Here is a 12,889-nt window from a genome sequence, read left to right as displayed (position 1 = left end):
ATCGACAAAGTCATCGACAAATATGTGGACTTGACATTTGTTTGTATATTTGTAACCGGGAAAAGCAGCCTGTAACTTTCATCGGTCCATGGGACAAAACGCAAGCTGATCCGTTAGTAATTTTGGAATGGTTGTTTTTGGCACATCAGCCCACAAAAACTATTTGGACCAGGGTAGAAATGTTTGCACAATTAATTATGAAAGAATGAAAAAGGATTGTAGAAATTACAGGTGATGATCCGGCAGTAATAACAGTGCCAATGACTGCTGAATATCTGCAGTGCTGTCGACAAAATAGCTTAGAGTTACAAGTTGCTCTAACTGATTTTAGAAGACAACTTGTGATCCGCTTTCCACCGCATAAACTATTCGCTTTACTATATAATGTACATATTGAAAGCAAAAGGTGGTGACAACAGCAACCAGTTCCAGATGTAACAGTTTTTACGGATGGTTCGGGAAAGACAGGAAAGGCTGCCATCGTATGGCAGGAGCAAGGGAAATGGGAGCACGTGGTAGTAATGACAGAGGGCTCGCCACAAATTGTAGAACTACAAGCAGTTATCGAAGTGTTTAAAAGGTGGAGCGACAAGTGTGTAAATATTGTCTCAGACTCACAATATGTGGTAGGAATAGTCACGAGACTAGAAAGCGTGTATTTAAAGCATGTTTCGAATGAGTCATTGCTTGTTAAATTCAGGCAACTTTTGCATTTATTGAATGACAGAAAGCATCCCTATTTTATTACACATGTCCGGAGCCATACCACCTTACCTGGCTTTATAGTTCAAGGTAATGCTCTAGCAGACCAATTTACAGCAGCACGCGTATGGAGTGCACCAGTACCAGACTCTTTTCAACAAGCACATATTTCTCATGGGTTCTTTCACCAGTCTGCTAAGGTGTTAGCAAAGCAATTTGCCTTACCCATAGCGGATGCTAAACTAATTACGAGTACCTGTGCAGATTGTCAACAGCTCACTGCCCCGCCTGTGCCTGCAGTAAATCCTCGAGGCATAGAGGCCATGCAATTGTGGCAGACAGACGTTACCCATATAGCCGAATTTGGAAAACTCAAGTACGTCCACGTGTCAGTAGACACGTGGTCATGTGCAGTCTGGGCTACGGCACAGGCTGGGGAAACAAGTCGGTGTGCACAAAGTCATTTTCGACAAGCCTTTGCAGTGTTAGGTATTCCCAAACAAATAAAAACGGATAATGGCCCAGCGTGTACTAGCAAATCCACTGCACAGTCTTTCCTGAAATGGGGTATTGCTCACATCACGGGCATCTCTCATTCCCCTACAGGGCAAGCGATCATAGAACGTACACACTCTACTTTGAAGCATCTTTTACAAAAACAAAAAGGAAGAATGCAGGGAGAAACGCCTACAAATCGTCTAGCAAAAGCATTGTATGTACTAAATCATCTCTCTCTTTCAGGTTCTGAGCAGACACCACCAATTTATAGGCATTTCCACAAAGGGCTAAATGTACTTGCAGATCAAAATGTGTTGGTTATGGCACGCTCACCTGAAACAGTGAAATGCTTTGGTCCTGTGAAGTTAATAACACGGAGTCGAGGGTATGCTTGTGTCGTTACAGAAAAAGGACCGTTGTGGATACCTGCACGATATGTCCGGCCATACCTAAATAAAGTACAAGCACCAGCCAAAACGAATAATGAGGAACAGGAACAGCCAGAACTTGCTCTTTTGGATGGAGACATAAACGACAGCACCATTCACCGCATCGTAAAGTGCAGAACGATTATTTGCAACAAATGTACACAATGTGAACCATGGATGCTTTGCGTGTGCAAGACACATGGAAAAAGGTGGCATAGTTGCACATTATTAGCAGGGTGATGGTGTGAACTCTGTCTAGTTGAGGAATTTGAAAAAGTAACGCAGGCAGTCACGTTAGCAGTAGTTACAGGGCACGACGAATTGGAAAACCCCAGATTAGCAGGGCAAAAATTAGAGTGGGAAAGGCAGATTTAGTCCCTACAAACAGAAGTATACGTGAAAGATTTAGAGTGTAGCCGAAATATCTTGGTGCCATGCATTTGGCCCGTTGCCGAGGAAGAGTGGCAACAAACACAGGCCGTACGTGCAGTCCATTTTGGGTGGAAATTGTGTAGAAGGTCCCGGAACAGGAAGTAATATGGCTCCTTGGATACCGTATACAGTTCTGTTAGTTGGTGGCCTACTCAGCGAAGCAATAGGGCTACAGAGTAAGGTAGGTCCTCTATGTGCCAGACAAAATGTGCGAGTCACTTGGGCTAATATCACTGGGACAACAGTCATTTTGTCTGAGCCTTGCCCAAGTAGGGGATCCATTCCGCACCTGCCTTATTGGTATCCCCGGATATGACCCTCAAGCATTTAAAGGAATGGTAAGGAATGAGACATAGTTAACAATGAATGACACCGCCGTATTTGGTTGGTGGTGTGCGAATATAAAGAGCTGTAAGATGAATCCGGGTGATTTCCAAACCCAGTATCCCCTATTAGCCGAAGCCATACGTGCAGGAGAACTCTTAAATAACCTTAAGGTTTCCACCATTGAACCCCAGGAATTAGACCTGTTGGGATCATTGGCAATGAATCAAAGTTGTATTGTCTCTAGAGGAAGAAAGATTATGTGGCAGGGACTAATGCGAGCGGACGCCCAAAGAACAAATTCCACATTTGACGAACGTTGGTATGGGACAGGAGCACACTGGGTTATGCCAAGAGAACCATGGTACCATAATGATATGCTTTATTGTAACCATGGGCTCTACACGAACGTCATGGGTAATCACACCGAGGCAAAGATGTTACCACCAAGGCTGTTCTTAATTTGTGGAGATAGGGCATGGCCAGGAGTACCTAGTCGACCCATAGGGGGTCCCTGTTATCTAGAGAAGTTATCATTATTTGCCCCAGAACACAGACATATATTGAATTATACTCTTTGGAATACGACCAGGTCAAGGAGAAAAAGGAGTGTGTTCCAATTAGGAAAAGAATGTAATGATAAAGTACAGTTTTGGAATACCCCTGCGCGAGTCCTAGCTGACCTGTTTGCCCTTGGCGTTGCAGCAGGCAAAGCGCTAGGACATTTACATAAACTAGGTTGTTGGACAGCAAAACAATTAAATCTCACCTCGCTAATATTACAGCAGCTCGCCACAGATGTAGATTGTGTGAGACACACTACGTTACAAAATAGAGCAGCAATTGATTTTTTGTTTTTGGCACATGGACATGGATGTGAGGATTTTGAAGGAATGTGCTGTATGAACCTATCGGATCACTCAGAGTCAATACATAAAAAGTTACAGCAACTACAAGACAACATGAAGAAGTTAACTGTAAGTGATGGGGGGTTAGATGCTTGGCTAGGAAACTGGGGAGTTACAGGATGGGTAGCTGACCTGTTAAAACAAGGGCTTGTGATCTTGATTGTTGTGACTATTATGTTAATGCTTGTGTCTTGTGTATTGCAAAAAGTATCCAGAATGATCGATAGAGCCATGGAATATGTTTGGCTCATACAAACACAAAAAGGGGGAATTGTGGAGTTCGACCTAATAGAAGAGCTGTAGGCCTTGTCACTGAAGTGACCTTGAAGAGCAGAAAACAGGAACTAGAATGATTGCTTCAGTGCTTATGAAGAACTAAGCTACAAGAGAGCCGGGCCCTGAAGTTAAAAAATAGGATCTTGTTAACCAATCATGGTAAGCCAAGTATCTGCATGAAAGTTGATTATAACTAATCGTAAGTGTAAAAGCTATGCATGTCTGTCACGTGGACAGTAAAGCATCTATATAATCCAGCAAGATAAGCAATAAAGGGTCTTCTGATTCACCATCCTCAGAAGTCCGTGTCCTTTTAATCTCCGACAGGTCGGTGAGGCAGAGCAGCCAACGGCCTCCGCCAGGAGCAGGCATGTGGAGGAGCTCTCTCTGCTGGAAGTCTGTCATCTCACTCTTCCTCTGAAACCCATTTAGGTACGTGGGCACCGCCACAGTCAACTGAACAGCGCTTTTTAGTCTAAGTTTGCCTCAGTTTTCTCATACTTGTAATACTGGTCTAGAAACAGAAGGTTTTCTAATTCAAACTCTAGATTTCTCCATTTTTAGACGTATTCTTGTTAAAATGTTTTTTGTTACTGCTGAGCAGTGCTTGCACAGCCTCGAGGCCGTTCCGGCTCCTCACCCCCCGCCAGCGATGGACTGGGGGGCACAAGGGGCTGAGAGGGGACACGGCCGGGATGGCCGACCCCGACAGACCACGGGGATGTTCCATACCAGGAGACGTCACGCTCGGTGTACAAAGCCGGGGAAGGAGGAGGAAGGGGGGACGTGCAGAGTGATGGCATTTGTCTTCCCACATCACCGTTCTGCAGGATGGAGCCCGGTTTTCCTGGGGATGGCTGAACACCTGCCTGCCCCGGAGCACAGGGGATGGATTCCTTGTTTTCTTTGCTTGTGTGCGGCTTTTGCTCTACCTATTAAACTGCTTTTATCTCAACCCACCAGTTTTTCCTCACTTTTGCCCTTCCCATTCTCTCCCCACCGCAGCTGGGGGGGAGCGAGCGGCTGCAGGGGAGCTCAACTGCCGGCTGGGCTGATACCACAGCAATGCAAGACAGAACATTATCGACAGCAAATTAGCCCACATCTCCTCTGTACCTCAAAGGCCTTCCAAAGAAAGTCCATCTGTCTCTTGTTCTCCTCCACCTCCCCTGTAGTCTTTCCAATTTTGAAAGACTCCCAACCTCCCCAGCTCTATGCCATGAGAACGGTCCCACTTTGGTAGAAGACAGGAAGGAAAGTTTCCAACAAGAAATGGAATAGGTATTGCTGCGTTCTTGGAAAGTGGCTCACAAATCCATTCAAGGAAAAGTATACCTTCAGAAGCCCAGCTTAAATTCCTGAAAGCACCTTTGCAATATCTTTGCTAAACAGCTAAAAGCAGAAAACTATCGGCACTCCTGAGATCTATGAACTGCTGTTCTGAACCATACAAGAAACTAAACCCCCACTCCTCTAACCATGTTCAGAATTACGCTGCTGGCACAAAACATCAGAGGCAGCAGCAGAGGTTGATTCTCGAAGCTTTTTCTCCTCCAAAACAGAGACTGGGAAGACAAGGAATACATTCCTCTCGCCTCACTTGGAATCCAGAATCCCTATGAAGAAATGGTGAAGGAAAAATTTTCCCCTCAAACAGGTAAATTCTGAGAAACGGGTTCAAAAGTGCCACATGTTTCCAACCAGCAATTGGTTTAGAAGAGCAATATCCTCTGCCAACCCAGAACAGTGCCCTGAGGATGGGCACTGGCAGGTGGGTAACGTCACGGTGAGGCACCTCACTTTTAAACCTCACTAAAGCAGGTCCTCCGGAATCATCAGTCTGTGTTCAGTCCCACCCCTAACTGGAGAGACATCCAGACCACTAATGCAGCCAACAGCATCTGAAGGCTGGAACTTTCAACAAACAGCTTATTTTTTTTGAAAAAAAAAAATAATAATCACTTGAAGTGAAAAATAAAATCTGCTGAACTTTGTAGGTATTGGGAGTTGAAGGAGGTGATAGAGAAGAGTTAGTGAGGGGACCCTGGAAACAGAGGATGAAAAGAAACCGTCAAGCACAACAACATGCAACAATACTGCCTGGGACAGCCAAAGGAGGAAAGGAAACGAGAACTAATGTAGCGGTTCCTTATGTGGGATCACACTACAGAACCAAACGAGTTCCAAAAGAACATAATGGAAACAAATATTGAACAAATTCTTCCCTACTGAAGAGCGAAGAGAACCCGACTCAGAGCCTAAGCTGGTAAAACATTCCTTTTGGTCAGGTAACAGACTGTTTCAGAGGCGGCAGTCCGGCCTGGACAGCTACAGAACCCCACAAGGATGTTTTCAGTCGCTTACTGTCAGACGAAGCTCTGCTCACCCCGTGTGCGTGTCAGTGCAGAACTGTCACAGGCATCTGCTCACTCGCTTATACACAAGAACAAGGATTATGCCTTTTATTTTTTTTAATAATACAGTTACTCCAGTTCTAAATCTATTATTCCATGACATTAACCTGAACGAAACAAAAAAATTCACCGGAGAGGAAATTCCACCAATAACTCAGAAACAACTCAAATTGAACAGCTTGCAGCATCCGGCACCTCTTGGGTGCAACTCTGCATAAAGCTTGCTTATAAATATCCAAAGATGTTAAACAGGGCTAGAATGTTTTTTTAAGGCTGAGAGCGCTGGGACTCTTTAGCCTGGAGAAGAGAAGGCTGAGGGGAGACCTTATTAATACTTACAAATATCTAAAGGGTGGGTTGAAGGAGGATGGAGCCACAATCTTCTTGGTGGTTCCCAGTGACAGGACGAGGGGCAACGGGCACAAGTTGGAACAGAGGAAGTTCCGTTCCAACACACGGAAGAACTTCTTTACAGTTGGGGTGACAGAGCAGTTGCACAGGCTGCCCAGGGGGTGGGGAGTCCCTTTCTGGAGATTTTCAAGACCCGCCTGGATGCAGTCCTGAGGAATGTGCTCTGGGCAATCCTGCTTTAGCAGGGGAGTGGGACGAGATGATCTCTAGAGGTCCCTTCACACTCTGAAAAATCTGTGATTCTGTGATTCTGTGTTTTTATGTTTCTGTATCACAGACTAAGCAAGATCACTTCAAATAAAGCAGGAAAGGGTAGAATATCTCACAGTGGTAGCACTTTTTTTGTTAATCACAACATGACTAGAAAACTATGTATGGAGAGAATTACAGGGATTCTGAGATCTTGAACTTATTCTACAAAATAACAGGTTCTCTGCCATTTCAGAACAGACACATTAACAACATTGGTATTCAAATAAAGTTTAATTTTCTGCTGGTCATCTAAACTTGATGGTCCGTCACTGTGCAGGGGATCCCACTGCTGAGGGGACTGCTCCCTAGAGGCACAGTGCCCATCTGAACGGAATCAAAGAAGGCTTTAAATATGGAGATTTCATATTGTAGAATCCCAGAATCTCAGGCTGAAAGGGACCTCAAGGATCATCTGGTCCAACCTTTCCACAAAATGGAAGAAAAATCAATTACTTCTCCTTTATTTAAATGCTAACTGCATAAAGATTAGTGAGTGAAGGACTCCTCTAAGGCCAAACGTTGTAATTCTTCTTTAATTCTAAAATATTGTACTCTTAAATACAAACTGAAAATCAATGACTTATAACAATATAAATCATAAGTCACAACATACTATTATTTTAAGCATATAACATCAGAAATCAAACTGACATATGTTAAGCACAAGAAGGATTGCCATTGCAGATGTTTGGGGTCGCGGGGGGGGAGGGGGAGGGAGGGTGTTGGTTGAGGGTGTTGGGTTTTTTGTTTTATTTTTAAATTTACCAGAAAATTCTCACTGACTTTTTGCATCATTTTCAATTTGGTTTCATCAGCTGAAAATGGAAATTCAAGCCAAAAAACCCAACGTAAAATGACATCATGAAGGAGAACACTGAGCAACGCAGCAATTGGACCTTAACAGTTTGGCTGGCACTGCCCAGTTCCAAGGCACACAGTTCCCACCAACATGGGAAGATGGAAGTGTTTGGAGATGGTGGCTCATGGAGCGTTGTTAGGAGTTCTGTCCTTCTCATCTCCTGTCCATCCTCAAGGGAACCTAGCGGCCAGATTGGGGCTGTACAACCTGTTGACTGAAGAAGTTCAACATCAAGTTCCCAGAGGCAACTGCAAGGAGCACACCCTGATGTATCATCAGCAGGTGAAATTTTAACCCCGTGTTTGGTGGCCTTTGCTTTATCCACCTACGGCTTTGGGTAGAGTTTCTCATTTCATCTGAGCAGATATTTCATAGAATCACAGAATGGTTTGGGTTGTAAGGGACCTTAAAGCCCATCCAGTGTCACCCGCTACCCTGGGCAGGAACACCTCCCACCAGCCCAGGCTGCTCCAAGCCCCGTCCAACCTGGCCTTGAACACCTCCACGGATGGGGCAGCCACAGCTTCTCGGGGCAACCTGCCCCAGGGGCTCACCACCCTCACACTCAACAATTTCTTCCTCGGATCTCACCTAAATCTCCCCTCTTTCAGTGTAAAGCCATTCCCCTTCGTCCTATCACTACATGCCCTTGTAAAAAGTCCCCCTCCAGCCTTCTTGTAGGCCCACTTCAGATACTGGAAGACTGCTATAAGGTGTCCCCGGAGCCTCCTCGTCTCCAGGCTGAACCCCCCAACTCTCCCAGCCTGTCCTCCCAGCAGAGGGGCTCCAGCCCTCCCAGCATCTCCGTGCCCTCCTCTGGCCCCGCTCCAACAGCTCCGTGTCCTTCTGCTGTTGGGACCCCTCGAGCTGGAGGCAGCACTGCAGGGGGGTCTCCCCAGAGCACAGCAAAGGGGCAGAACCCCCTCCCTCGCCCTGCTGGCCACACTTCTGATGCAGCCCAGGATACAGTTGGTCTCCTGGGCTGCGATCTCACATTGCTGGCTCATGTTGAGCTTTTCATCAATCAGCACCCCCAGGTCCTTCTCAGGGCTGCTCTCAATCTATTCTCCGCCCAACCTGGATTTGTGCTTGGGATTGCCCCGACCCAGGTGTGCTTGGCCTTGTGGAACCTCATGAGGTTGGCTTGGGCCCACCCCTCCAGCCTGCCCAGGTCCCTCTGGATGGCAGCCCTCCCCTCAGCGTGTCTACCTCCCCACACAGCTTGGTATCATCGGCAATCAATCATCATTGCTTCCCTCTATGTATGATAGAACCAGTTGCTAAATATGACAGCTTTAAAAGGCATGGTTTCTGTTACTGGAACACTATTTTATCCTTTTGAAACTCCTTTCAAATTGCTTGTGCTCATCTTTGAAACAATACATCAAATGATAAAAATGAGATAACAACCCATCAGTGCTTCATTCTGTTCAAATTCTTATGTGACTTAACAGTAACAAAGAATTCAAAAAATAAACAGAGAAGCAAATGGTATTATCACTAAATACAGTGCCATGAAAAGGAGTGGCTTCTTTAAAAATCTATTTCAGATCCTCTCGTGAAGTTCTCCCTCTGCCCCGTGGGGAAGATGGCTGAGCCCTCTCCTCGCCCTGGCCCTCTGCCCTCAGCTCCCCTCCCAGCTGCAGGGCTGGGTGCCTCGGCTGCCCCACAGCTGCCCCACAGAGGGCCCTATAGGCACTACAACCCCATAGCCACTGCATGGCCACCCCGTGGAGGGCCCTAATAGCCACCTCTGTCCCATAGCCACGCCATAGCCACCCCATGGAGGTGTCTATTGGGGGTCTATGGGGATGTTAGGGTTGGGGGGCCTGGGGCTGTGTGGTCCTTGAGAGAAACCCTGTGGGGCCTATGGCTGTGGGGCCAGTAGAGATGCCCTGTGGGGCCATGTGGGGCAGGGGATGTGGGGGCTGTGTTGTGGGGCTGTACAGGGCAGTGACAAGGGGGATGTATAGGGCAGGGGGGGCTCTATAGAGCAGGGCTGTGGGGATCCCACAGTGGTGCTGTACAGGGGCCGTGGGGGAGATGTTGGGCCTCTCAGCCCCCCCAACACTGTGCCGGTGTCGGTGCAGCCCGGTGCCAGGTCGTTAAGGTTGAGACCGAGAATGGCAGAATTAGTACTGTTAGTGCTTCGGGCTGTTGCTGAAGCTCCGGGGCGTTGAGTTCCCTTTTCGCCCAAGGAGGGTGTTATTGTTTTTATTCGCTTTGCTCTTTTGATGAGAATGGAACCACAATCACAGGGTGGTTTGAGTTGGCACCTTTAAAACTCATCTAGTCCAACCCTTGCCATGAGAATTACATGCAAGCAAAACCCTTACCTGGAATATTTATCTGGTTTACAAGGCAGCATTATTTGGGAAATACTTTTCCGACTCTGCGTATCCGCATGTTCCGAGGTTTCGCTCTGCCCTGGATGAGGATGGGAGCTCATTGGCTCCCACGGGAAGGTGGACGGGGCCGTGTCACGGTGTCACTGCACAGGGATGGTGTGGAATGTCGTGGGACAGAGTCTCCCCAGGGCTGTACCCGGATGGCTGAGGGCAGTTTGGGAACCTTTTGGTCTGTTTTGTTATCACTGTTAAACCTCGGAGGGTTTTGACCAATTTATTTCTTTAAGCGCCTTCCCCAAATCTGCCTTATACCGACTGCAGGAACCCGTGTGGGGCCCCGAGTGTCCTGGGGTGGTTCTGGTGCATGGCCCCACAGGGAATCCCCTTGTCATCAGTGGATTTGTCCTATATTTCAGTGTTTTATTTCCACTTATTTCACATCTGCTGGAAATTTAAGCTTTAGTGAGTACCAAGCTATAGAAGGTCCAGTTTGGACTGAAAATTTCTCAGAATCTGTAGCAGCTTATTTAATGTGTGTGTAAGTGCTTTTCATTAGTTATGGCTTGAGATATCTACATTTTTTCAGCTGCCTCTGCCCTTGTGTTACTGTAGGGCAGCCCCGTAAAAGTCAGAGACGTAAAGCGAGGGCAGATTTAGCTCCTGTGTCACTTGTAAAGCAAGATGAATGAGTTCTCCAGCCCAGTGCTGTGTGCTCCTAGCTTTGCTCAGCACCCAGCTCCGAGAGCTCTGCTTGGAGGACAGAGATTTAAAATTCAGTGAAGAGGACATTTCTGCAAAGGTGGATTTTATTTTTTTTTTTTTTTCTAAAGTGGCAACATAATACAGTGTTTCAGCTTGTTCTTTCAGCAACACAGAACTACATAACAATAAAAATTGATCCTGAAATTGCAGTCATCAATTACAGGTGTAATGTTATAGGTACAAATTCTATGGATAAAGGAGGAGGGGTTGTCCCTCTTAACTGGAGAGGGGTAACTTGGGTCAATTGCTAGTGCTCTCTTTTTCGCTATTTTACTGGGAAAAAAACCCAGAAATCTGCATACCTGATGGGGTTGTGGCTGAAGACAGCATTCCGTAGTGGTCTTCCACCTCTTCAGTGAGCCACCAGGAGCTGGGGAAGGCCATGTGGGCAGAAAGCTGGTAGCCCAGGTAGCAATGAGAAGGAAGGAGCCAATGCAGAGCATGGACAGAGCATCGCGGCAGGTAGGACAGCAGTGTAATTTTGGCACTTTTTATTTCTTTTGTCAAATCTTACTGTTTCCAGATAGTCCCAGGATGAAGATGGAGCTCTTCTGGGTGATGTGAGCTCTTCTGTGACATGCATGATGGCTGCTTGAAGTTTTAGCTTATACTGAAACTGTAAAAAAAAAAAAACAAAAACCCAAAGAAAAAGTGTTTGGCTGACGTGGAGTTTTTCTGTCGCCCCATTGCTGCTGTCTGTCCCAGCTCCACTCGGGATGTTGGCTATGGGACTTTTGCCCTTACTTCTGCAGTCTGTTCTGCAGGGATAGTAAATGAGACTGGGGTGAAATGGTGGCCTAAATGAAGTTTGGCTCTAATAGTTAGAAATTCTTGTCCTTGAGCTGCCTTTGTCCCCAAACTGTTTGCACAGCCGCCTGTGCGGGAGCCAGCCGGGGGCCAGGGCGAGGTGAGCATGGCATGGCACGGTATGGAGTGTGGAGTGGCCTCAACATGGACTCCACTTTGGGGAGAAACCTTGGAAGAGTGGGGCTGCTACCTGAGAATTCGTCCATCTCTGGAGGAGCCAGAACACCTCTGGAGATCCCTGGGAGAGGTCCCAGGGAGCTGCTGGGCACAGACCTGCCTCCAACATGGACAATGCTCTTTATGCAGCTGCCTTCAAAGAGTCCAGGGCTGCTGCCTGGGAATTCCCTGCTCTCCAGAAAAAAAAACGCTCCAGGAGCTGCCTGGGAGGAGTCCTGAGGAGCTGCAGGGCATGGACCTGTCTCCAGCATGGACATAATCAGGGAACTGCCTAGGAGTCATATACATCTATCCAGGACTTCAGCTGTCTCCCGGGAACAGTAAAATACTCCCAAACCTCCTGGGAGAAGTCCCAACAGGGTGCAGAGCATGGACCTGGCTCCTGCACGGACACAGTACCCCGGTGAGCCACCTTGGAGCAGTGCAGGGCTTCTACCTAGGAATCGAGAGGAGCCAGAACACCCCCGGAGACACCCGGGAGAGTCCTGGGGAGCCCCTGGCCGTGCACCACCGCCCTACACAAAGCAAAACTTTCAGGTAGCTGCTGTGGAGGGCTCTGTGGCTCTGCCCAGGAAAAGCAGACGCCTCCAGGGAAGGTCAAAACACTCCAAAGCCGCCGCCGAGGGCTCCTGGAGGGCGATGGGGTCTCGGCCTGCCCCAGTGCGTCCGGGGAGCTCAGAGCCCCCGTGCTGCCCCACGGCCCCAGTGCTGCCGGCAACCCACCTCCAGCACCATGCACGCCACGCCGCTGGTCTCCGGTCAGCATCGTCTTGGCTTAATTCTCATCATTTAGGTGTAGAAAGCACACATCGCCTTCATTAGCGAGCGTATGGCAAACCCGGGCATACCGTATTGATGTTTCCACCCGAAATTCTACAAGGAGATTTTACATATTTGGGGCCAAGGTGTGGCCAAGGCCACGGGGTGTCACACAGATTGCGGCTGCTGCAGCACCGGGCTCGGGGCGCTGCCATGACATGCGGGGAGAACCAGCCAAATTCACAGCCTGAGCGATGGTGGGGCCTCGGTGAGGCTGTTGGATGGGAAATACAAGAACGTGTCTTCCAGTACTGCACCGTGAATGAAAATAAATTTCAATTTGTAATAAAAGAAAGAAAAAAGGGGGGAAAGGGAAAAAAAGGGGGGGAAAAAAGGGAAGTGCCTTAAAGGCGATGGTCCTTGGCCACGCCCCCTCGGACCCGCTGGGGTTTGCCCACGCCCCCTCAACCCATATTGGGCTATCACCCCGCCCCCTCAGCCCTGTGCTGGCAGTAGGCCCCGCCCCTCAGCC

The sequence above is a fragment of the Charadrius vociferus genome, unplaced genomic scaffold (genome assembly GCF_000708025.1).
Source record: "Charadrius vociferus isolate BGI_N301 unplaced genomic scaffold, ASM70802v2 scaffold564, whole genome shotgun sequence".
Lineage (NCBI taxonomy): Eukaryota > Metazoa > Chordata > Aves > Charadriiformes > Charadriidae > Charadrius > Charadrius vociferus.
Note: the sequence above shows the minus strand (reverse complement) of the source record.